The 23,940-nt window shown below is 48.5% G+C and overlaps 1 protein-coding gene across 4 annotated transcripts in view; it reads right to left on the reverse strand.

Moving 5' to 3' along the window:
- POR (cytochrome p450 oxidoreductase) overlaps positions 1-17,003 on the reverse strand; it is a 58,555-nt gene extending 41,552 nt beyond the window's left edge. Inside the window, exons 1-2 of one of the 4 annotated variants that reach the window (XM_074974775.1) lie at positions 16,792-17,003; positions 8,902-8,971 (exon numbers count right to left, since the gene is read on the reverse strand). The gene's annotated coding sequence lies outside the window, so the exon portion shown is untranslated. Of the gene's footprint in view, positions 1-8,901; positions 8,972-13,651; positions 13,739-16,791 lie in introns of those variants that run through there. The other 3 variants (XM_074974774.1, XM_074974777.1, XM_074974776.1) reach the window with 3 other exon arrangements.
- Between the last annotated feature and the right edge of the window lie 6,937 nt (positions 17,004-23,940).

A 23,940-nucleotide genomic window follows, 5' to 3' on the forward strand; every position in this document is an offset into this window, starting at 1 on the left:
GAAGGGTGGGTGTGACATCTGGTGCTTGGTCTTGCAGTCCTTCCTCATGTGTAACCCCACCGATGCCCGTGAAGCTACTCAAATGTGAGTTGGGGTTGCAGGATTGGGGACCCTCTTTATTTTCTGCATGGACTGGCAAAAATGCACCTTGCGTAAATATCTATCTAATCAGCTGCCTACTTGTTAGAAGGCCTTCAACTTCCTCCTTTCTTGGGCAAATTAGGGCTATAAAATAAAGCAGCTACCATGTTCAGTTTCCCATGTAGGAGTCAGCAACTTCCATATGTACTTTTTGCTGAGACCTTAAAGAGAAGTTGAGAATAAGCTAGGGCATAAGGCAGGAAGAAGTATTAAAGAAAATAGAAGTTTGTACGAGAATGTGTCTTATTCAAATAGTAACTCAAAGTGTTAAAGGCAGGGCTTTCCTTGGAAACAAGAGACCAGGTGGGGTCAGAATTAAAACTTGTTAGCTCTTGTCAGCAGTAGGTGACTCAGTGTCTCATCTGCCTACAGATAAGTTTGTATAGCTCTTCAGTATTAACTGGCCAAGTACAGCAATATGAGAGAGGTGGATTCTTCCCTGACTCATGCATCATTCTGACAATGACATGAGCCCTTGCTATGGAGTTACTAGAAAAGAATCAAATCTCAGAACGTGCCCCAAAAGCCCAGAGATGAGAAAACCAGACCAACTTCCTAAAAAAACAAATGTTGTGGCTTTTTGCAAGGTAAACAAAGAGGCCTTTTATTTACACAAACATCTGTGACCCAACATTAATAGAAACAGATAGGTGTAGAGACATTGTTGCAATTACATATACTAGGTCAGCTTCACTTCCAGGTTATATAACTGTAAAACTGAAGGGCTGGAATGGACCTCAAGAGGTCGTCTAGTCCCGCTCCCTGTGCCGAGACAGGACCAAGTACACCTAGACCATCCCTGACAGCTGTTTGTCCAACCTGATCTTAAACTCCTCCAATGACAGAGATTCCACAATCCCCGTTGGAAGCCTGTTCCAGATCTTAACTATCTTTATAGTTAGAAAGGATTTCTCAATATCTAATCCTAATCTCCCTTACTACACATGAAGCCCATTACTTCTTTCCTGCCTTCAGTGGCCACGGAGAACAATCGATCACCTTCCTCTTTGTAGTAGATCACCAATACCATTACCAGGCCCCCTCCAGCGTTTTTCCTCCAGACTAAACATGCCCAGGGTTTAAACCTTTCCTTATAGGGCAGGCATTCTAGACCTTCAGTCATTTTTCTTGTTCTCCTCTGAACTCTTCAATTTCTTTAAACGTGGCACCCGAAACTGGACACAATTCTCTAGCTGAGGCCTCACCAGTGTCACACAGGGTGAAAGAATTACCCCATGTCTTACATATGCCCCACGACTGGAGTTCAGGGTTCTCCCTACAATACCTAGTGACGACTATCTCCAGGCCCAATTCTCCTTTTACTTGCACTGGTGTAAATCGGGTGTAGCTCCACTGACACCGAGTTACATTCATGCATACAAGAGAAGATTCAGGACCACTGCACAAAGTGAAGCTCCAAACTACTCTTCTGGGCTGTTCACTCCTCTTCCCTAACTTGACAACTCTGTCTCTGTCATTTCGGTCTCACTGAGTTTTCAGGCACTGGATCATCCAGGACACTTTGCCATCAGGTCTGCAACTGTGCCAGCCCATACACAAGCCATGCAAGGTAGAAATGGATGAGGAAGAGGGAATTCCAGTTCCATCCACAACCACTGTGAACCCACGCACGGTCTACCCAGAATCTGGTTCTATATATGCAATGCAGAAGACAGAAGAAAAGAGATCTAGAGAGATTTTTCTACATCATTACTCTTCTATCCTGTACCATGAACTTTTATTCGAAGCAATAAGGCAAGCTACACACTGTTTCCAAACATGTAAAATCAATGGAAGCAGCCACCTGTAGGAGGTTGGGCTGGAGATTAAAATAGGAGACTGCTGGCAGATCTGCAGAGGACACGTTTGGCAACATGTACACAGAGGCCTGCAATTAGGAATTTAAGGGTATGTCTATACTACACGCCGGATCGGCAGGCAGCGATCGATCCAGTGGGGGTCAATTTATCATGTTTAGTCTAGAGGCGATAAATCGACCCCCGAGCGCTCTCCCGTTGACTCCTGTACTCCACCGGAGCGAGAGGCATCGGCGGAGTCAACGGGGGAGCATCAGCAGTCGACTCACGGCAGTGAGTAGCTCTAAGTGCGTTGACTTCAGTTACATTATTCACGTAGCTGAAGTTGCGTAACTTAGATCGACGCCCCCCCCCCGCAGTGTAGACCAGGCCTTAGCGAATAGTTTCAATTACTGAAGATGTACATTCCAATTATAGACAAGAGTCAGAGAACCGATAATGGGGCGTGGAGCCTTTCATCATGCAGATATTAAGTGAAAGTCCTTACTCGTTGAGTATTGTGCTAATCTTTGTGGAAAGGTGAGACTAACAGCCCCCAATTCCCTGTTCAAAGCTTTAAGCAAAGTTCAATTTGCTTGAAAACATTTATTTTAAGATTGAGTTGTTGAAGCAGAAGTTCCAGTCAGAGCAACACGACGGCTACAGAGAAAATGCTGATGCAAGTAACCAAAGAAAAGGGAAGGTGGAGAACGTGTGCTGCCGATATAGAGTATCACAGCTAAATATCTGCGGCAACAGACGGGATGACTTGGCAGATCAGCACTCTGTCACATTTCTGCAGCCACATGACACCCCAGAATCAGCATGACTCAACACACAGGTACCATTAATAAAAAGGAAGTTGAAACACAAGGCAGCAATGATTTTCCATCCCAAGAACCCTTGGTATCGCTAAGAACACGAAGGATTACACCATCATTGCAGAAATCATCATCTCTCCCAGTTAGGATACAATTGACCTTTTCCCCTGCGTGCAGCTGAGGAGCAGAAATGAACACAAAGATAAGGGAAAGCAGAACCATTTGCTCCTCTTTACAACGTAACTGGAAATACCAATATCTGGGGGAGAATAAAGTGCTTGGTCAAATACATCAGACATGAGAGCACTTTACAAACTGGACACAAGCAGCACCACGGAAATGCAACCACCTCTGGAATGGAGGGCAGCCGCCTAGATGAACAACTGTGACATACCCGGCTCTTATGAATAGGGCAGGGGGTGACCTTTAACAGGCAGTATAAATTAAGGAAGGTGTTCATTCTGAAATACAGGGCAGTGACTCAGTTCTTTCAGCTATCAAAGTTACAAGAGATAGATGTTATTAAAACATATTTAGTAGAGAGGCATTAAAGTGAGCACAGCTAATGTTAGCCAACCAGTGTCATAATAAGCAGTGAGGAGACAAACTGATATATATCTGGAGTGATACAAAAGCTACGGCTGCTTAAGGGAGGCATTGTGGCCAAGTGGCTAAAGCACTGGCCTGGGACTCAGGAGACCTAGGTTCAGTTCCAGGCTCTGCCACTGGCCTGCTGTTGACCTTAGGCAAGTCATGTCCCCATTCTGTGTCTCAGTTTCCCCATCTGTAAATGTGGGTAATGACACTGACCTTCTTTGTGAAGCTTGCTGAGATTTAATCATGAACAATGCTATACAACGTCTAGGTATTCAATATTAACACCCCACTGTGCCTTAAAAATCAGTGCCTTCTGCTCCAGGACACTCAGCACAGAAACCCATCTCACAGCCTTTGTGGTACATGGCATTTAAACATTACAACGTGCAGCATTAGCCGGAAAGAATCGTGGGTCTTTCTCCATGTCTGTTCAGCACCATTTTCCTTACCAGACAAACACAATTCACTAGAATGAAAGCTCTGATGCAGATCGTTTACCATTCCTCACCTCTTGAATTCAGGGCAATTCAGAAGATTTTCTTTTTCTCCACACCTTCGCAGTCCCGAGCACACAGCCTACCCTGATAATACTCCCTCGCTTGGCCAGATAAAGCAGGGAGGACTCTGAGCAGATGTGCTGCAGAGTATCTCATGTCAGTGTGGCTTGCTATAGGTATTACCATTTCCTTCCCACTTCACCCACAGGGAATTTAAAGTACCAGTTATTCTGTTTTTTCTTGGTTGGTACCATTAATGGTGGTTTGGAATCTTAATGGCTCCCATTAACCAGGACAATTGACTGTAGATGTCTCTGTTTTACCTGTAAGTATTCCTTACAAGTCAATAACGAAGTCTTACAGTGACATGTGATCATGTCACCTGAACTGGAATCCATCTTTAACCTGGTGCTTTTCCATTAGAAGGAGGGTGGGAACCCAGAGGGACAAAGGATTCCTGCCTTATGCAAAAGATACATATAAGTGGGTGGAACAGAACAAAGGGGGCGGCCATCATGCAAAATCCCCAAGCTACCACCTGAGCTGGAACAAGGGCTGTACCAGGGGAAAGGATTGTGCCCAGACTAGGAAGGTGTCCAGTCTGTGAAAGAAACTTATTGAAACATCTCTGAGGGTGAGATTTTATCTGTATTCAGTTTTATTACTGTACTAGGCATAAACTTGCATGTTTTATTTTATTTTGCTCGGTAATTCACTTTGTTCTGTCTGTTACTACTTGGAACCACTTAAATCCTACTTTCTGTATTTAATAAAATCACTTTTTACTTATTAATTAACCCAGAGTATGTATTAATACTGTGGGGTGGGGGGGGGGGCAAATAGTTGTGCATGTCTCTCTATCTGTATTATAGAGGGCGAACAATTTATGAGTTTACCCTACATAAGCTTTATACAGGGTAAAACGGATTTATTTGGGGTTTGGACCCCATTGGCAGTTGGGATCTGAGTGTTAAAGACAGGAACACTTCTTAAGTTGCTTTCAGTTAAGTCTGCAGCTTTGGGGCATGTTGTTCAGACCCTGGGTCTGTGTTGGAGCAGACTGGTGTGTCTGGCTCAGCAAGAGAGGGTGTTGGAGTCCCAAGCTGGCAGGGAAAGCAGGGGCAGTAGTCTTGGCACATCAGTTGGCAGCCCCTGGGGGGGTTCTGTGATCCATCCTGTCACAGACACAAAGCACATTCCTAGTCCAATTCCTACCCTAACTGCAAACGTTTCACTGCACTCAGACCCGGCCCTGACTGATGTTCAGTTCCATCAATTCTTGATGAAATCCAGGTCAGTTAGGATTGCTCAGCACCAACCAGGATCAGGCACCTACTCCAGCCACGTAGCCAGGTGGAGGGAACAGGGGGAGCGATCCACAAAAAAGGCGCCACCCGCTGCAGCACTTTTACTCATCCAACGGCGCTCCGGCGGCCGGCCATCACTCGCTCCTGGTGTCTTCGGTGGCACTGACGGTCCCGCCGCCGAGGTGCCACCGAAGACCTGGAGCGAGTGAAGGTCCCGCCGCTGAGGTGCCACCGAAGACCTGGAGCGAGTGAAGGTCCCGCCGCTGAGGTGCCACCGAAGACCCAGAGCGCCGCTGGGTGAGTAAAAGGGCCGCAGCGGGTGGCACTTTGTTTTTTGGATCGCTCCTCCTGTTCCCTCAACAGGGGAAAATTTAAAAGTCGCCAAGACACTGACAAGGCGCCACTTGTGCTCGGTGGGGGAGCGGCCGCTCCCTCGCTCCCCCCCAGCAACGCTACTGACCTACTCCACAGTTTTTATGTGAGCTAGATTTTTTTAAATCTTCTGTTCCTCACGTAAGAGTTTTGAGGAAAAGCTCAAATAAATCTCTTCTTGCTTTGCATAAATGTTTATAATACCATTGCTTGGCACTCCTATCCTTGGTTGGAAGGTGTTGTAGAAGCAGCACTGATGCAGCCTCACAACCAGAATGAGGTCCTATTTTTCTGATCAGGAAACTAGGGCATGGAGCAATGAGGTCCAGCCTCACCAGGCAACGGTAATGGTGGTTGTCTTCCCTTGCAAGACACTGGTTTCTCGACAATTTTCAACAGCTCAGAATTCCCAATCTGAGCCGACGGCTTGGCTCTAGGAGCAAGTGAAGTAGGAGTAAAAAACATGTTGCATAACGCATAACTGTGAAGGGGTTTTTTTACGTACAAAACGTAAACAAAAAAGCCACTCAACAAGGCATTCCCTTCTCATCAAATCTTGATGATGTAACTCTCACAAGATGAAGACTGTACTTAGAATAGAATCTGTGCCAATGTGTATTTCTTCCTAGCAGATTTTTTAAACATGATCTCAGCTTCAAGCATTGTACATTTGGGCTTTCATTACCAACCAAAAACAAAAAAAAACTGGCAGCAGCCCTCACTTGAGAAGAGCGGAATGATTGTAAAAGCTAGAAGACAGAGCATCAGAAAGAGGAGGATGGTTTCACAGGGACATGAAGAGAATTCTGTCCTTGGGCTGACAAAGATTGTGTCTTTGGGCTGCATGCCAATTCAGGTTAACTTATTTTTGTAGTTTGAAGCCTCTTGTATTTAATTATTAGTTACTGCGAGCTTAGAGAACAGCTGTTTTCAACAGCCCTGAAAGCTTCCAGCCTTGAAAAGCCTGTCTGTTTTTGATTTTAAGCACCGACCATTGTGAGGTATTTGCCTCAGTGTCAAACTGCCCTACCAAGAACTCCCCAGTTACTTACACACCAATTAACGTGGGTCAGCATGGATGTTTTTGTTTCTGATCCCTAGATAAACTGAAACAATGAGGGCACAAGGTAAAAGAATACCCTCTTCCAACCAAAACCATTGACCAGTTTGATTTCCCAGTGGAAAACAAGTTCAGATTGTAAACAGCAGCATGGTAAACGGCAAAACCAACACTGTAAAAAAGTCCATGTATCAAGACAGGGCAGGAGATGGTTAACTTCAACCCTGCACACTGTATTGTGGGGCACTGTTTACACAGCCAACACCTCTGCACAGGCTTAAGCAGTAGAATTTTAAGAGCCCCCATGTAAATCTGAATATTGTGCAGGGTTCAAGAATTTAAATGCAGGTAGCTGTGTTTGGAGACTTGGATATGATGAAAAGGATGCCGCCAATTTACATATCATACGCCTGTCTGAAAATGTTACAAGCAACACCTACAATCACTGTATCTTCTCCCTCTATCAATTTCTTTACTGTGTGCATTTGAGAGCACTTTGTGCACAGTCCTCTCCACTGAGTCCCCTTGTATTCATAGTTGATCCACATAAATGGGAAACAGGCCTTTCACACAGCAAGGGGGGGGGGGGGGGAGTGAGATACATTGATTAACAGGTGATTGTAAAGCCACCAGAACTGGCCAGGGGATTCATTAGGTGTCTGATAAATGTGAAGTCCTCATCATCAGTGGGGAGGTTTAGGTTGGATATTAGGAAAAACTTTTTCACTAAAGAGGGTGGTGAAGCACTGGAATGGGTTACCTAGGGAGGTGGTGGAATCTCCTTCCTTAGAGGTTTTTAAGGTCAGGCTTGACAAAGCCCTGGCTGGGATGATTTAATTGGCGATCGGTCCTGCTTTGAGCAGGGGGTTCGACTAGATGACCTCCTGAGGTCCCTTCCAACCCTGATATTCCATGATCCCCCACACTGTGGCTTCTGGTAAGGAGGCTTCTCTCTCAGCACATTGTTTCCTGGCTGTTACAAGGGTAAGTTCCCAGCCTGCAAATCCTGCTCCCCAGTGAGCAACTCCAGCGTCTGCCTCTGCTGCTCTCAGCTTTCCCAACCAGCAGAAGGAAACTGACCTAATTTTTGTCAGTTTCACCGTTTCCCAATGCTTCCAGCAGCAGCCCTGACAAGGGACAAGACTGAGTTTTCACTCTGCTGCCCCATGGCAAAGCACTGAGCAGCACCCAGGGCTCTAGAACTGTCTGGCTGCACAATCAGGCAGACAGCCCTGCAGGGGTTCCTTGGTTCTTATTTTGACAGTTTCCTTTGCAACCATACGTGCTTTAAAAAAAAAAGCAAAGAGTCTGGGTGATGGGGGGGCGGGGGTGATGTTAAATGAAAGCTTAGATTCTGCAAAAGTGAAAGAATTGCAAATACGTATTATTAATCCAAAGTGTAGCAAATTTCAGTATGATTTTTTTAAAACCCAAGATTTCGTCATTAGTATATTATCACACCATTTCTTCAAAGCACTTCACATCCATTAGATGTTTGTCTCAACACCCCCACAAGGATGGGAAGTATTATTTTACATGAGAGAGAACAAAGATGCTGTGTCTTGCCCGTGTCATGCACTACAGTGGTAGAGCACAAAACAGAACCCAGATCTCCAGACTCCCAGTCCTGTTTTTTAAATACAATCACCCTATGCACATGATAGTTGTTGAAGGTTAAGGAGTCTGAGTTAGAAAGTTTTATTTTACCAGGAAACATTTGGGAGGGGGAAACAGTTCTAATTCAGTGCTCTCTGATACAGTCTTCACATTTGGGGTTTAGTGAGCATGAAATATGTCACGTGTATTTGTTTTCACTTTGTATACTTGAGAATTATTGGAGTGTTTTTCCTTTGTCTCAGTGTGAGTGGCTTATTGTTTGCCTGACACAGTCACATATATGCCACTCCAATATTACATAATCATGACTTGTGCAATGATTCTACCCTGTACTTTACCAGGCTGATACCCCAAAGTAGTGTCTAACTAGAAACTGGAATAAATCCTAGTCATGTTCCATGAGAGGTGATCAATAGTTACATTTTAGAAGTGACTTGCATGGTATCTGGATATTATAATGAGAGATAGTGTGGCTGTCAGTGCAGAAAAGTGAGAACCAGGACTACTGGTTTCTACTTCCAGCTCTGCTACCAACTTACAGCAAGTTAAGTATGGCACTTAGGGCCAGATTTTTTTAAAAAATTTCAACACCCCCAATTAAGGCCAGATTTTCAGAGCTGAAAATATGACTCACTTCCCTACACAATTCCAATCCATTTCCTCTTCTGATTTGTAAAACAGAAACATATTTACCTGCCTCACAAGAGGTGATGAAGTTGGCCTGCTAGCAAAGTGCTTCGAAATGTTCAGAACTGTACAGGCACTGTACAAATGTAAAAGGAAAATTAGGCTAGGAGTACTCTGCAGAATATTCCAAAGAAACTATGTAAGTATCATTAAAAAAAAACAATTAGGAAAACACCCTTAGTTGCTAACTAAGCAAGAACATTAAAATAATATGCAGCTAAAAGTCAAACCAACTTTCCCTGTGTGTCACTTTGGACTGTCACAGTTCTTAGGAGTAGCCTTCAGTACTACAAAGACTTCTTGCTCAATGTTTTCTTTCTGCAGGTTCTATGGCCCAGAAGCAGCACACAAATGGATTTTGGTGTTTAACCGAGCAAGAGGCAATCACAGATTATTAAATTTCAGACTGTCCATGTTGCATATAATAGAGTAGGTAATTAAGCTTATTAAGGACTCTTTAAATATTGATCTTTTGAATGGGTGCACCAATACAGTAGAACATGTGACACACCTTTTACAATACCTTGTGAAGCATAATCCTAACACTAGGATCAAGTTATACTGGGAAAGCAACTTACGTAAGATATTAACCATGGTTTTTTAGTTAAGAAAGCAGAACAAAGTTCATCCAGGGTAGATAACATCCTCTTGGTATCAAGTATCAGGGGGTAGCCGTGTTACTCTGTATCCACAAAAACAACAAGGAGTCCAGTGGCATCTTAAAGACTAACAGATTTATTTGAGCATAAGCTTTCGTGGGTAAAAACCTCACTTCTTCAGATGCATGGAGTGAAAGTTACAGACATAAATATACTGACACATGAAGAGAAAGGAGTTACCTCACAAGTGGAGAACCAGTGTTGACAGGGCCAATTCGATCAGGGTGGATTTAGTTTTTTATATAAGAGAACTATAAACGCTTGGTAGTTTTTTATATAAGAGAAAAAGGGAGAGACCAGGATGGGTATGGTACTGAACAAGGTAACAGATTACTCCAGTTCTCTGAAGATCACACCAACGCAAAAGAGTGACTAAAAAATTACCCTATGGAATTCTATAGTTACTCTTTATCTGTAACTTATGAAGCAAATTTGCTTCATTCACGTCTGAAGTTCAGAGGGCACTGTTAATTTGAACTCCAGTCAGTTTAAAAAAGAAGAAGAAGAAGAAGAAGGTTAAAAGTCATTTAGGTCTTACAGCTGCCTCTGCGGGCCCCAATCGTTTTGGTGGTTTTCACAAGCAAGTTCTCCTGCTTCTAACTTTTTTTCTCATTCCTGTTGCGGTATAAAAGATCCCCACAAACAGGGGAAATGGATCAAATGAACAACAGAGGAAAAGTGAGAATGATTATTCAGTAACAGACTGCTCTGTAAATGAAATTACTGTAAGTACAGGTTAATTGCTTAAAGAGATGCCAACTTACAAAGCCCAATAGTCTCAAATTTTTTCCACCTATTGTTCAAATTTTGTACTTTAAAACAGGTAAGCTTAGTATAAACAAATGAGATTGGAAGAGTTTATTTGCTTTTGTTATAGAACCATGGTGTTTCGCTCCTACCAATGAGAACATATGTAAACAACTAGTTTGGCCAGATCCTCCCCAATAGCTGGCTTAGTTAATAGCTTCTCAAAGCACATTTCAAGTTATTAATGGAACCACACAAATTACAAAGAGGGGCTCTGTTTGTTGTTGTTTTTAAACACATTCAGGAGGACTTGAATGTTCAAAATACACATCTGAGGGCCTGAAGGAAAAACAAAAAAACTATTCATTCAGTCTTGCTATTGCCCTCACAGATAGATAAATACAGCCTTACAGGCACAGAACAGACCTGTCCAAAAAAAAAAAAAAAAAAAAAAAAGAAGAAGAAGAGCTGTGGAATTCTGCACCCATTCCACCCTCAGCTATCACGACAGAAGATCTGCAGTTAAACCTATTACTACTGTAGTACACGGATGAAAGACTGCCAATGAAATGAATGAAAAAGTGGTGTTGCAATCCAGTAGGTGGTGCTCTTCCCTCTGAATGAATGCCCGAGCATGGTGCAAACAGGGCATTTCAATAGGGCAAAGGTATGCCCTAATTCCAAGTCTGACCTGTTGCAGCAACAGTGTGCATTATTGAAACCAGTTACTCTATTTCACTCCGGGGTGGCTACATTTCAGCAGTGGATGAAGCGACCACTACGAAGCGCGCATCAAGTTTGACATATTTTGAAGTTGAAGGCTCCATACAAGTAAAAATATTGTCATTTCATATTCAGAACTGGGAAAAATTTTAAGTGACCGGACTGAAGGAGCTTCAGTTCTTTTTGGCTTCTGGCCTGCGAGTTAGCTGCTGAACAAACTCGGATTTTAAAAAAATCAGAAAGATGAACGTGCAAAAGAATGTCAATGATACAATAATTCATCCTGTTCAGATGAAATGAACAAACTGTCCAAGGAGTCCTCCTCTCTATATCTGGTCCACTCTTCTAATGGCTTATTTTAGCTTCAATAGCCTCTTTCAACCAAGGTTACATAAAATGTTTGGCCAAAACCCAGTCTAAGTGCCGCAGGATGGGTCACTTACTCCTATGAATGAGGAAACCTGATAAATGGAGGCATCCACTCCCCTGGTTAATCTTGGCCATTATGTTCCCTGCAGCTCGTCCCACCAGTTTTAACTCTCCACCACCTCCTTTGAGGAGATTTTTCTTCAGTCTATGAAACCTACATTTTTATTTTGTTTTTTTTTAAACTTCACCCCACCACTCCTAGCGATGTCCCTTTGTCTACAGATATCTGAAAGACGGAAAAAGATTTCCCGGGCCAAGCTGCCTACATGGCGAGAAAAACACCTGCGGAGATAACACAGGAGTTTGGAGTTTTAATAGCCAAGTCAGAGTTCTACCCCAGCACAGAAGCTGGACGGGAACAGACATCCCTGGAGTACAGAGCCTGCCACCAGGCTCTAGGGCATTCTGGGGGAGGTCTCCTCCAGCTCTCCTGTTGAAGCTGTTCCGTTTTGGTTTAAAATTCTTGAACAGTCACTGGGCCAGAAATAGAGTGTGAGGAGGACTCTACAGCCTGGTGATTAGGGCCCTCACCAGGGAGACCTGGGTTCCAGGCCCTGCGCCGATGAATATTTAGTTATGTATACAAAGTGAACCAGCTTCAACAGGTGAGACCAAGAAAGGCAGAGCCTATAGCTTTGTGGTTAGGGCATTCACCTGGGAGAGAAGAAACTTGGACTCAAATCCCTGCTACAGAATGGGGATCTGAGCCGGGGTCCCCACATCCCAGGTGAAGGTTCTAACCACCGCAATAAAAGGTGGCCAGTGGCACTACCCCCATCACCTCCTCCCCAATTATTTGTGACGCTAGCCTGTCTTTCTCCTTCTGACCAAACTGCATTTTTGACAGACCCTTGTCGAATTTGCCAGTAGTTTCAGGTCAATTAAAACCAGCACTTTCCAACAAATGAACTGTTCATCTAAAAAGTTTCACCCAGCTCTTCTATGGGGCACATGGCAGACCGGCTACCCAGCACCAGGAGCCACACAGCTCTAAGAGACTTCTGCCAGCATTCAGACAGAGCCACGGACAGAATCCAGAGTCCTGGTTCCCTGGCTCAAACCCACCAGAGCCAGAAACAGAACCTAGGAGTTCTGGCTCCCCTGCTTGAATCCATTAGACCCCACTCCCCACCCAATGGTGGGGAAAGAACCCAGGAGTCCTGGCTCCCAGTCCCCTTCCCTCCCCACACCGCTCTAACCCACTAGACCCCACACACACAATCCCCTCCCCAAGCAAGGGGAGAACCTCGGTGTCCTGGCTCCCAGCCCCCTATGTACCCCACTAAACCCCCCTCCCAGCACTGGGGAAAGAACCCAGGAGTCCTGGCTCCCAGCCCCCGCTGCTCTCACCCAATAGACCCCCCGCCCCACTCCCCGAGCGGGGAAAGAACCCAGGAGTCCTGGCTCCAGGCCCCCATGTACCCCACCAGACCACCCCTCCCCCCGACGCTGGGGAAAGAACCCAGGAGTCCCGGCTCCAGGGCCCCATGTACCCCACCAGACCACCCCTCCCACCCGCGCTGGGGAAATAACCCAGGAGTCCCGGCTCCAGGCCCCCATGTACCCCACCAGACCCCCCCGCGCTGGGGAAAGAACCCAGGAGTCCTGGCTCCCAGCCCCCGCTGCTCTCACCCAATAGACCCCCCACCCCACTCCTCGAGCGGGGAAAGAACCCAGGAGTCCTGGCTCCAGGCCCCCATGTACCCCACCAGACCCCCCCTCCCCCCCGCGCTGGGGAAAGAACCCAGGAGTCCCGGCTCCAGCCCCCATGTACCCCACCAGACCCCCCCTCCCCCCCGCGCTGGGGAAAGAACCCAGGAGTCCCGGCTCCAGGCCCCCATGTACCCCACCAGACCCCCCCGCGCTGGGGAAAGAACCCAGGAGTCCTGGCTCCCAGCCCCCGCTGCTCTCACCCAATAGACCCCCCACCCCACTCCTCGAGCGGGGAAAGAACCCAGGAGTCCTGGCTCCAGGCCCCCATGTACCCCACCAGACCCCCCCTCCCCCCCGCGCTGGGGAAAGAACCCAGGAGTCCCGGCTCCAGCCCCCATGTACCCCACCAGACCCTCCCCGCCCCCCGCGCTGGGGAAAGAACCCAGGAGTCCCGGCTCCAGGCCCCCATGTACCCCACCAGACCCTCCCCGCCCCCCGCGCTGGGGAAAGAACCCAGGAGTCCCGGCTCCAGCCCCCTCACCCACCTGGCGGCTCCTCCTCGGCGGCTGCAGCCAGGCCCAGCGCAGCCCGGCCGGCACGTACGGCGGCACCTACCACCTCGGGACGTGGGGGTGAGGGCCTGGCCCCGCCACCGGGGCCTCCTGCGCCGCCGCCGCCCGGACCCCGGAGCAGCCGCGACCTCAGCGCGACCCCCGAGCCGCCCCCCCCTCCCGGCGCGGCGAGCGGCGCTGACACCCTCCCCCCGCGGCCCCGCTTGGTACAGTCCGCCCGGCCTGGCGGGGGGTGGGGAGCGTGTTAAAGAGACAGCGCCGCCCAGGGGGGCCCGGCTGGGCCAGGGGCATGGCGGGGGGTTGGGGCGTAGGGCCAGTTGGGGGGCAGGGGGAAAATGGGGGGTTGGAGCTTAGGGCCAGTTGGGGGGCAGGGGGAAGATGTTGGGGCGTAGTGCCAGTTGGGGGGCAGGGGGAAGATGGGGGGGTTGGGGCGTAGGGCTAGTTGGGGGGCAGGGGGAAGATGTTGGGGCATAGGGCCAGTTGGGGGGCAGGGGGAAGATGGGGGGGTTGGGGCGTAGGGCCAGTTGGGGGGCAGGGGGAAGATGGGGGGGTTGGGGCATAGGGCCAGTTGGGGGGCAGGGGGAAGATGGGGGGGTTGGGGCGTAGGGCCAGTTGGGGGGCAGGGGGAAGACGGGGGGGTTGGGGCGTAGGGCCAGTTGGGGGGCAGGGGGAAGACGGGGGGGTTGGGGCGTAGGGCCAGTTGGGGGGCAGGGGGAAGACGGGGGGGTTGGGGCGTAGGGCTAGTTGGGGGGCAGGGGGAAGATGGGGGAGTGGGGCGTAGTGCCAGTTGGGGGGCAGGGGGAAGATGGGGGGGTTGGGGCGTAGGGCTAGTTGGGGGGCAGGGGGAAGATGTTGGGGCATAGGGCCAGTTGGGGGGCAGGGGGAAGATGGGGGGGTTGGGGCATAGGGCCAGTTGGGGGGCAGGGGGAAGATGGGGGGGTTGGGGCGTAGGGCCAGTTGGGGGGCAGGGGGAAGATGGGGGGGTTGGGGCGTAGGGCCAGTTGGGGGGCAGGGGGAAGACGGGGGGGTTGGTGCGTAGGGCCAGTTGGGGGGCAGGGGAAAGATGGGGGGTTGGGGCGTAGGGCCAGTTGGGGGGCAGGGAGAAGATGGGGGGGTTGCTGAGGGCTCAGGATGCAAGGCCCAGTTGAGGGGTGGGGAAGGATGGGGGTGCTGGGGCCCCATTATACTACAAGCTGTACAGATTCATAGCAAGAGACAGTCACTGCCCCATAGATCTATCTAGACAAGACAAAGTATTATCCCCATTTTACAGCTCGGCGCTGAGGCATGGAGAAATTAAGGCCCTGATCCTCACAGGTATTTGAAATCAATAGGCATTAGGCACCTGAATACCACAGGGTTATGAAAAACGGTGTGCCCTCAACAACACAGGTCGAGTCACCCCTGGTACAGATGCAACTAGGCTGACAGAAGATCGACCTAGCTACCGCCTCTGGGACAAGTGGATTAACTACATTGATGGAAAAACGCCGATTGTCGATGTACGAAGTGTCTGTACGACAGCTGCAACCCTGCAGCTGTGCCGTTGTAGCGGCTGTGGTGTACATGTGGCCTAAATGACTTGCCCAGTGTCAAACAGGGAAGCTGTGGCAGAGCTCGTAACTACAAGATTTTCTGCGAGAGCATCTTTCCTAAGAAAAAGCCATCCGTGAGTCACTTAATATCCATGAAAAGAAAAGGAGGACTTGTGGCACCTTCGAGACAAATTTATTTGAGCGTAAGCTTTTGTAAGCTACAGCTCACTTCAGCGGATGCATTCATTTTCCACCGATGAAGTGAGCTGTAGCTCACGAAAGCTTAGGCTCAAATGAATTGGTTAGTCTCTAAGGTGCCCCAAGTCCTCCTTTTCTTTTTGCGGAGACAGACTAACACGGCTGCTACTCTGAAACCTGTTAATATCCATGGTACATGCTCTTAGATTTAATTTAAAAAAACTATTGTTCCTGGAAAGATAATTCACTATCTAACGCTGAAGGAAAACCTATTCTAATACCGTCAGATTTTGGTCTTGGGGCTTGTCTACAAGGTAACTAAAAACAAAATAACTAAACGGGTTGTAATTCACATCTTTAGTGGAAGTGTGTGTGGGGACACTTATTTAGGGGGGAGGGATAGCTCAGTGGTTTGAGCATTGGCCTGATAAACCTAGGGTTGTGAGTTCAATCCTTCAGGGGGCCATTTAGGGATTGGGGCAAAAATCAGGGATTGGTCCTGCTTTGAGCAGCAGCAGGTTGGACTAGATGACCTCCTGAGGTCCCTTCCAACCCTGATATTCTATGATACTGAAAAATAAGAATATCTGATGTATATATAATTTTAAGCTGATTTTTAATGATTTAAGTTATATCAAAGTAGAGCCCTCTTATTTTGGTTCCAGTTACTGTTCAGACAATTCCTTGGATTTCCTGTGTCTGATTCCCCACTGCATTTCTCCACCTTTACATTAGTGTAAATCCAACTAGTGATTTCAGCAGTTACATCAGCATAAAAGTGGAGTAACAGTGGTGACTTAGGCCCCTTGCCTCTGTTACACAATCACTATTCATTCAAGAGCAAACCAGTGACCGCAAGAGCAGAAGCCAGACCAGTCAAACATGCTCTAAAGATTTCCTGGGCTTGTCCTCAAGCAAAAGTTATACTGCTTTAAGTGGTATAGTTAAAGAAGTACAAGCCCCCTAGTTTGGACCAAGTTATACTGGTATAAAAGTGTTAATACTAGTATAGTTATACTCGTATAGTAGAGAAGGGGAATGAGCGATATGGATACTTAGCTCTTACGTAGAAGTTTTCATCCATAGATCTCAAAGCACTTTACAAAGAGGTCAGTATCATTATCCCCATTTTACAGATGGAGAAACTGAGGCACAGGACGGTGACATGACTTGCCCAAGGTCACCCAGCAGGACAAAACCAGGTCTCCTGGGTCCCAGTCTAGTGCTCTGGTCACTAAGCACCTTTACACCCATATAACTGTGTCCACACAAGGAGTTGTACCCGTAAAAATCACACCCCCTAACTGTGAGTTATACTGGCACAACAGTTGTGGGTACTAGTCAAAGTGAATGCAGCAGGTGGGAACTAAGACCACCAACCTTCTCAAAGGTAGATCTGTCCAATGTCACCAGCTTTGGCTCTTTCCTTGTCCTGGTTCTTTGATTATTTTGATCGATTGATTTTTACCATCCAGTTGGTGTCATATGATGTTGCCTGAGGTGGAAAAGCCTGCTGCATTCACACGTCCTTTTCTGGGGCCCGTATTCCACATAAAGCCGAGTAACAAGGTTTGGGCTCTGTAGTTCTGTGGGAGAGTTGACTGTATCTGCAAAAGGAAGAACTGCCTCTCCGATTTCCTTTTTATCTCCTGGGCTGAGCCTGTGTGGTTTAAGCTGAGGGGAAAGTCAGATGTGGAAAGGGCGGAGACGGCAGGGAGGAGGGGTTATGCTAAACCCGGTTGCAGGGGCTCTGCCTTCGCTCCACAGCCCAGCCCCTTAAAATCAGAAATGCGATAATTCATATTTAGTAGGAAATGACCTAGGGACGCTCTGTACTTTCCTGTCCATACACAACAGTAAGGTTGAAATCTGCACGTTTCTGTGGAAGAGGCCAGTGTTCTCGTCAAAATGACAACTGGTTACGCAATTAACTTTTTCACTGCTGGCTGTTTACCACACCTGCTGGGCTGCCCTCATTCCTCAGCATTTCACTGAAATCCACAGAGCGTTAGGGTGCACGTGGAGAGATTCACCTCCGCAGCAGGAGCGCTCGGCCTGCGCACTTCATTCAGGGGCACTACAGGGGCAGCCGGACAGGATGTAACCAGGGCACTGAGCAGCGTGGCAGTCTCCTTCTGCCTGGACCTAACTAGGACATACATTCCCAAGCCAGAAAGGACCACTGAGATCATCTAGGCTGACCTCCTGCATAGCACAGGCCAGAGAACTGCCCTAAAATAATGCCTAGAACAGATCCTTTACAGTTAGCCATATTAAAATGCATATTGTGTGCTTGTGCCCCAATCGCCAAGCAATGCAGATTGCTCGGTAGCAGTGACCAGTCTTCTTCATTACTTACCACTCCCCCGATTTTTGTGTCGTCTGCAAACTTTATCAGTGATGATTTTCTGTTTTCTTCCGGGTCATTAACAGACATGTTGCCTAGCACAAGGCCAAGAACCCTTTCGCCTCATGCACCGATCCAGGTGTGGTACATGAGTACCTCCTCATCAGTCTATGCTTCAAGTATGCACCACGGCAGGTCACTTCTTTAGAGCCTGGGAGCAAAAGAGTTAATTCCTCCATAATGGTGGCAATGGCTCCTGATGGCATTTTTGTTAGGCCAGTGGTCTAAGATTTCCAAAGGGAGTTCCATTCAACTTTTTCCCAGGGTCCACCAATGAAAAAAGGTTGAAAACCACTGAGTTAGGCCTGTGGAGGGCCTGCTTTAATAAATATCACGGGTATAGATCGGGGTGACCAACTTGAGCCTGAGAAAGAGCCAGAATATACCAATGTACATTGCCAAAGAGCCACAGTAATACGTCAGCAGCCCCGCATCAGCTCCCCACACCTCCCGCCCACCGACAGCCCCACAGATCAGCACCTTCCCCTCCCTCCCCGCACCTCCTGATCAGCTGTTTCGTGGCATGCAGGAGGCTCTGTGGGGGGAGAGGGGGAGGAGCGAGGGCACGGCAGGCTCAGGGGAGGGGGCGGGAAGGTGTGGAGTGGGGGCAGGGCCTGTGGCAGAGCCAGGGGTTGAGCAGTGAGCACCCCCTGGCACATTGGAAAGCACCTGTAGCTCCAGCCGTGGAGTCGGTGCCAATAAACAAGGAGCCGCATATTAACTTCTGAAGAGCCGCATGTGGCTCCAGAGCCACAGGTTGGCCACCCCCGGGATAGATGAACAGAAGGATAAAGATCTCCTTTGGCAGAAGCAGCTGGGCATGAAAGCAATGATAGTCATTAGTTCCATGAACGAATATATTCCTTCTATAAACAATAGCACAACTGGCCAATAAAAGCATTCCACCCCTCCCCAAAGCAATTGCAGCATCGTATTCCCCCAGTGTATGACACAGAACGAGATGCCAGGGTTACAGCCAGAGCTGTGTAGCACAATGGGACCCTGATCTTTACTGAGCTGTCTGGCCGGTACTGCAGTATAAACGATAAGTTACCTACAAAAGAAAAAGACATTAAAAGAATTTTAAGGTGCAAAGTCAGGCACCCCAAAGTTGCTTGTGCAACCTTAATTTGGCCCCGTGGTGTGTCTGCATTATGATACAGGTTTAACTCTGTGCTCATGCTCACGTACTGTTAGTCCACAGCTACCAGCTCCACCTGTAGTAATAATGTTTAATAAATCAGTCACACCAACATGCCGGAGCCACGCCCAAGCCAGGTGCAAATACCTCGTCATTCCTGCGGGATGACCGCAGCCACTTCACATACACAGCAGTTGTGCCATTAGCACGAACACAGTGCCCTTCTGTGACTTAGAGGTGCCCAAAACACACCTAGGCGGGTATATTACACCCGCTTCCGGCCATCTTCTCAATATTACACCAACAGGGGTTGTGTGGTGTCTCTTGTCATGGGTGTTGCAAGATGTTTTATGAGAAATAGCAGATAACGTATGTAGGATGTTAGGGTGCAAAACTGTTGCAGTCAGACTTCTTGTCACCTGAAGTGAGTGGCAGTCTCAGGACTACTTCAGTTAATGTTGGGAACAATGGACGTCCATGGAGACAGCCTCTTGTTTACTGTCTGGGCCGGATGGAGACTTGAACCTCCACAAAGACAAAGGAAGCCCGGGAGGTGCTCTGAAGAAGGGAGTGCCCTGGGCTAAGAAACAGTGGTAGCTGTATAAGAGCAGGAGAAATGGCCCAAGTTGTGATCCATTACAGGAGGACACCCTCTGCCAGTGGGGACCTCTCATGCAAAGCAGATCCCAGCTCATTGGACTGGGTTAGTGCTGCAAGCAATAATATTTGGGTGAGGAAAACATTATTAGCCGAGAAAGTAACTAGCGAGGCGGTGTGGTGCCCCACCACCCCACAGAGGGAAGAACCTCCCCAGACACCAAAGTGGGCAGACCCCAGAGGTCAAGGCGCAGGACAGGAAGTATAAAAGCCCAACCCCAGAGCTTACTTGGGCTGCAGCTGCTGGAGAGGCCAGATGCTTGTGGCCTGGCTCTGGCTTGGGAGACCCTAGCAATCCGTGGCCGACCCGAGGACTGGCCGGACCGGCCAATGCCTAATGCCGACCGGTGCATGGAGGAGCTGCCAAGCCTACCCGTCATCGGCTACCCAGAGGAGCTGCCAAGCCTACCCCTTGCCAGCTACCCGGAGGAATCCATGGTGCTGGAACCCTCTGAGGACACCACCCTGACCCAGGTACCCTTCGAGGGGGAGTCCAGAAGTAGCCCAGGGGCAGCCGACCCCAGTCTGGCTGCAGCACTGCCAGAGCCAATGTCAGTGTGTTGCGGCCAGGGTCCCCACTGACACAGCAGCGGGTCTTCTGCTGCTGCTAGGGCCCCGGGCTGGGACACAGTGGAGTGGGTGGGCCTGCGTCCCCCCTGCCACCCACCTCACGGGTGGCAATCTCCCCGGGTCGCTCAGAGCCAGGAGCTGGGGGTTTGCTGTTCAGCTGCTTGCTCTGCCCCTGCCTGAGGGCCTGAGCTTCTGACTGTTTGCTTACTGCGCCACCCTGACCCAGGGCGTGGGCTTTTATCGTACTGCTTGTGCGGCCCGCCTGAAGGTCTGGGCCACAGACTGGGTATTCCCCAACCCAGCAGAGAGGGTGTAGCGAGGCGGTGTGGTTCCCCACCACCCCGCAGAGGGACGAGCCCAGCCGAGTCTTTTTACAGTAACCTGTTAATAAGTATAGACTATGGATTGCATCTTATGTTTTTCTGTTACCTATAACCTGGTGTTTCCAAATACTTCTACTTGCTTTTATTTGATTCTTTATCACAGGCTCTGTTGAGTGAACGTCAGTTTGGTTTCACCATAAACCTAAGCACCTTGTGCTAACAAGCATGTTGGACTGAGATGGAATAAGTGAGCTGGGGTGCACTCCTTTCATGGGGGCAGCAAATCAGTGTAAACGCCAGGTGTCCAGAAGACAAGGCACTGGCACTTGAGGGTAACAAAATGCAGAGTATAAATTGTTAGCCTGCAGGGGGAAAGTGGGGGACTCGCAGAGCCTGGAGCAAAGGGCCTGTATTGCCATCAGCTAGTGGCTGGGGAGAGTTTCCCCTGGAAAATGCAGACAGGGCTCCCTCCTACTGTAAGCAGGTGGTAATGATTCAACCAGACAGCCTTGGCAACCCTGAAATGAGTCACACCTTTGCCATATGGCAGAGTGTTGATCTGCCCCCTCACATGGGAGTGCTAAGCCAGAAGCGTATTTGGTTTAAAGCCAAAGCTTAAACTCTGCAGAAACTATTGGGCCTATCTGGGATGTGCTAGTACTGTTACCGTCCGCTCTGTGTGATTGTAGAAAGAGGTCAACTGACTTGACAAAGGTCACAGAGGGAGTCAGTAGCGGGGCCAAGACTAGAAATCAGAAGCTCCTGGCTGCCCGTCCCCTTCTGAGATGAGTGTTTCTCAGCCAGTGGGACATGACCCCTGTGGGGGGGCTGGTCACAAAAGACAATCGGGGCAGGAGATCGTGAAGCACTGAACATTTTATTACAATCTAAAGAAAAGAAAATGTTGCTCCACACTCTCCTCCCAGCACACTCTGACCCTCTAGGGTCAAGTATTCTCTGTCAGTCTCTCGGACACACGCACAGATAAAAGCGGCAAAGAGTCCGGTGGCACCTTAGAGACTAACAGACGTATTGGCACAAAAGCTTTCATGGGTGAATACCCACTTCGTCAGATGCATGTAGTGGAAATTTCCAGAGGCAGGTATAAATATGCAAGCAAGAATCAGGCCAGGGATAATGAGGTTAGTTCCGTCAGGGAGGATGAGGCCCTCTTCTAGCAGTGGAGGTGTGAACACCACAGGAGGAGAAACGGCTTTTGTCGTTGGCGAGCCAGTCACAGTCTGTGTTTAATCCTGAGCTGATGGTGTCCAACTTGCAAATGAACTGAAGCTCAGTTTCTCTTTGAAGTCTGGTCCTGAAGTTTTTCTGCTGCAGGACGGCTGCCTTTACATCTGCTATTGTGTGCCCAGGGAGGTTGAAGTGTTCTCCTACAGGTTTTTGTATATTGCCATTCCTAATATCTGACTTGTGTCCATTTATCCTTTTACGTAGGGACTGTCCAGTTTGTCCGACGTACATAGCAGAGGGGCATTGCTGGTACATGATGGCGTGGATTACATTGGTGGACGTGCAGGTGAATGAACCGGTGATGGTGTGGTGGATCTGGTTAGGTCCTGTGATGGTGTCGCTGGTGTAGATATGTGGGCAGAGTTGGCATCGAGGTTTGTTGCATGGATTGGTTCCTGAGTTAGAGTTACTATGGTGGGGTGTGTCGTTGCTGGTGAGAATATGCTTCAGGTTGGATGCATGTCTGGGGTGGAAGCTTCTGGTGTTTAGGAAGTGATGGTCACGTTAACACCACCCCACCGACCGCTATGCCTACCTTCATGCCTCCAGCTTCCATCCCAGACACACCACACGATCCATTGTCTACAGCCAAGCGCTGAGGTACAACCGCATTTGCTCCAACCCCTCAGACAGAGACCAACACCTACAGGATCTTCACCAAGCATTCTCAAAACTACAATACCCACACGAGGAAATAAGGAAACAGATCAACAGAGCCAGACATGTACCCAGAAGCCTCCTGCTGCGAGACAAGCCCAAGAAAGAAACCAACAGAACTCCACTGGCCATCACATACAGTCCTCAGCTAAAACCTCTCCAACGCATCATCTGTGATCTACAACCCATCCTGGACAACAGTCCCCCACTTTCACAGGCCTTGGGAGGCAGGCCAGTCCTCGCCCACAGACAACCCGACAACCCGAAGCATATTCTCACCAGCAACTACACACAGCACAGATCCGTCAGGAATGTGCTATCTGCTGATTGATTCAGCAACAGCATGACGAAGCAATTCCCATAGACTGGCATAGGAAGAAATTCCTACAAAAATGGACTCTAGAAAGTGAGAACTTTGGGGTCTGATTCTGCAAACCAACTTCCAGGAGCATCAGATGAGCATCTGACAAGGCCCTGCTCCCTCCTCATGTCCAGGCCACCTGGCCAGTGGCTTGGCATGAGCAACTCTAAGGCTGGTAACTATGATAACAACCTTGCAGAACCTGTGTGTGTGTATTTGAATGAATGTGTGAATAAATATGAAATTGAATGGAATGTTATACCTATAACTAACTGCTTACTATGATTCTTTCTGTCTTCACAATAAATGTGGCATTTTTCCTTTTCCCCTTTAATAAGATCCTGCTGGTTTTTATTTTATTGCTATAACAAGATCAGCTGCTTTCCTGAACCAGAAGCTCCCCGGAATGCGATGTGCTGGTGGGGTCTGTCATGATAATGATAAATAACTAGAGAGGAGGCACAAAAGGCCATCTTACACAAACAAAAGAGACAATGAACTGCCCAGGGGAGAAAGCAGAAACCACCAATGGCTGGGATAGAAAGAAAGGACTGAATGATGTATCTAAAACTAGACTGGCCAAATCTATCCCTCTCTCCAGATGTTTATGCACCCATTGAAGTCAAAGACCACATTCCCATTGATTTGAATGATACAGGGCCAGACTCATCTCCAAGGTATCTCAGGGTATGTCTACACTGCCGTGTAAGCCCAGGGTTAGTAGATCTCAAGTTAGCAAACCCAGGGCTTGAGCGCAGGAATTGTTGAACCTGTAGCTCCAGCGTCTACACTGCATTATGGGGGCCCAAGTCCAGCCACCCATCTCCCAGACTTCCTAGCGCCCTCCCAAAAGGTGGCCACTCTAGCCCTTTGTTCATGGTGCAGTTTGGGAAAACTTGACTGTCCACCAAACTTGACCGTCCGGAGGACAAAGAAAGTCGGCCCATGGGATTGTGAGCTACTTTTGGAGGACCCTCAGAGCATGAGTCTATACTGCAGTGCAATAGGGCTTGAACCCTGAGTCCTGGCTTGATTCAGGCTTGGACCCTCCTCCCCCATGGGGTCCTGGGACCCTGGGTCCAAGCCCTGAGATTTGTGTGTAGACGGAAGGGGGATTAGGTTTGAGCCTGAGTTCAAATCCTGGGCTTACAGTGCTGTGTAGACA

Source organism: Natator depressus, chromosome 17 (genome assembly GCF_965152275.1).
Source record: "Natator depressus isolate rNatDep1 chromosome 17, rNatDep2.hap1, whole genome shotgun sequence".
Classification (NCBI taxonomy): domain Eukaryota; kingdom Metazoa; phylum Chordata; order Testudines; family Cheloniidae; genus Natator; species Natator depressus.